General features: G+C 38.8%; 1 pseudogene; it reads left to right on the forward strand.

Annotated features, from left to right (window-relative positions):
* The first annotated feature begins 2,570 nt into the window (after window positions 1-2,570).
* Window positions 2,571-2,668, forward strand: LOC111556431 (annotated as a pseudogene).
* Window positions 2,669-2,929: the final 261 nt, after the last annotated feature.

The raw sequence follows: 2,929 nt of genomic DNA on the forward strand, positions 1-2,929 counted from the left end.
CCATAGGCAAGTTGGAACTCCCTCCCTTTTCCATGGCCAACTGTCTGTATCCCCACCTCTAGCAGATTATAACAACTTGGGAAAAGAATTTACCTTTTTATGGTAAGGAAGCAACAGAAATGGACAAATGAGATAATTCTTAGACATCTTATGTGTTAGATTCAAGCATGATCTTGTATGTGTGTGTGTATGTGTGTCTGTGTATGACAAATTACCAAAAACTTAGTAGTTTATAACAGTATAGATTTATTATCTCATATTCCTCATGGATTAAGAGTTAGGCACGGTTCCCTGTATCCTCCACTTAGAGTCTCACAAGGCTGCCATCACAGTATTGACCAGATTGCATTCATGCCTGGAGACTTGACTGGGGAAGACTCTACTTTCATGCTGATTTAAGTTGTTGGCAAAATATCACTTGCAGTTATATGATTGAAGGTCCCAACTCCTTCTTGGCTGTCAGCTGGAATCAGCCTTCAGGTTCTAGAGACAGCTCACAGTTCCTTGTCACATGGGTTTCTTCAACTTGGCTGCTTACTTCAACACTACAAGGAAGTTATCTACCACCAGCTTGCTAAAATGAAGTCTTACAGCATATAACCTAATATTAATGGAGTGATATCCTCTTCCCTTTGCTGCATGCTGTTGGTTACAAGATAGTCTCAAGCCCCTTGCCTACTCACAGGAGATTATATAAAAATATGAACACAGAAATGAGAATCATTTAGGTCATTTTGGGGCGTATTTGCCAGAGGTTTGTTTTTTAAAAATTTATTTAAATTTTTATTTATTTTTGAGAGAAAGAGAGAGACGGAGTGTGAGTGGGGGAGGGGCAGAGAGAGGGAAACACAGAATCCAAAGAAGACTCCAGGCTCTGAGCTATCAGCACAGAGACTGACACAGGGCTCGAACTCATGAACCATGAGATCATGACCTGAGTCAAGTCAGACTCTTAACTGACTGAGCCACCCAGGTGTCCCTGCCAGGTGTTTCAATAACCATAAACTTAGGTTATTTATGTAGGGAAAGATGTTCATACTTACATTATAAAAAAAGTGGGTGGAATACTAGGGGAAATTCCTAAGAATATAAAATCAGTAAACTCTACCAATCCTTCCCTATACATAAAATTAGCAAGTTTGCCTCTTGTGTGATTCAATAAAAGGGAGTCAGTAGGCCCTGGGACATATTGTTTCCTATTCCCCATTCCTGTACATGCTTGAAATCTGACCCCCTGTGCATTAAGTTGGTAAACTCTCATCACTGTTCAGTGTGCATTTACTTTGAAGAAACATGGGTAAATTATTATTCATAAAATGAAAGAAGATAGAATAGATTGGGCTGGGGTTACAAATTCTCCTTCCCAAATTTAGTGCTTTAAAATAACAAAGGTGGGGCGCCTGGGTGGCGCAGTCGGTTAAGCGTCCGACTTCAGCCAGGTCACGATCTCGCGGTCCGTGAGTTCAAGCCCCGCGTCAGGCTCTGGGCTGATGGCTCAGAGCCTGGAGCCTGTTTCCGATTCTGTGTCTCCCTCTCTCTCTGCCCCTCCCCCGTTCATGCTCTGTCTCTCTCTGTCCCAAAAATAAATAAATGTTGAAAAAAATAACAAAGGTATAAGTGTTGCTCATACTCCATATTGATTGTAGTTCATCAGGGCATTCTGCTTCCTGTCTTCCTTACTATCTGGAAAATTCTTGGTCTCCTGGCAAGGGAAAGAGTATATGGCAAACTGTACACCTAGCTCTCAAAGTTTTTACTAGAGGAGACACATGTCACTTTTCCTTATATTGACTAAAGTAAGTTACATGGCCACATTTAATTTCAAAATGGTGGACCATGAAAGAGAATTGTAAAGAGATGATGTACTGCACTGAAGACTAGTAAAGAGGGCAGGGTATTTCCAGTTAGAGATGGGAAGCCAGATCACCCTCCAGATTGGGAAGAAGTAGACATATATGCTTTCAGTGTTAAACCAGCTAACGATGAGTTAATACAATCTTTGTTTACTTAAATTAATCCTCTTCTCCAGTTAAATAGACAGCTTGGGGAAGCTCAAGGGCAAAGGACTTCCTTGTTTATAGCACCCTGCTCCTGTCTACGGTCAAGCGTCCACTTACCGATGTACCGGTGCTGCTGTCATATTTTTCATTTACCTTTAGAACTCAGGTATCTCTCTTCTTCTTCAGTATATTGTATCATTTAAAATTATGATAAACATAAATTATTTTGAATCAAATTATGATGTGATATCATTTTCACTGAAGGAAGAAAAAATATTTACATAATTTCAGGATACTTGGAATTATGAAAATTAAATGCTATTTATTTATTTATTTATTTATTTATTTATTGAGAGACAGAATCAGCACAAGTAGGGGAGGGAAAGGGAGAGAGAGGGAGACAGAGAATCCCAAGCAGGCTCCACACCATCAGCATGGAGCCTGACATGGGGCTCCAATCTGCAAAACTGTGAGATCATGACCTGAGCCGAAATCAAGAGCTGGACACTTAACCAACTGAGCCACCAAGGTGCCCCCCAAAATTAAGTGCTTTTTAAAATAAGATTTTTTGTGTTCACCTTGGTAGCATGTATACTAAAATTGATATGAGATTAGTATGACACCTGCTCAATGTTGACACAAAAATTCATGAAGCATTTTGTACTTTTGTGACAACAGTTAACAATTATATATTGGATACATGAAATATGCAGAAGATATATCATAAATTAATATTCTCACCACACACACTTGCACATAGAGGTAACTATGTGGAAATGATGGGTATGTTAATTGGCTTAATTGTAGCGATCAAAACATTATGCTGTACACCATAAAAATATACAGTTTTTGTATGTGAAATATACCTTAATAAAGCTGCTAAAAATAAAAAAAATAAGATTTTTTAAAAGGTAGGTTTTGTTGTTGTT

This window comes from Felis catus, chromosome C2 (genome assembly GCF_018350175.1).
Source record: "Felis catus isolate Fca126 chromosome C2, F.catus_Fca126_mat1.0, whole genome shotgun sequence".
In the NCBI taxonomy this organism is placed as follows: Eukaryota; Metazoa; Chordata; class Mammalia; order Carnivora; family Felidae; genus Felis; species Felis catus.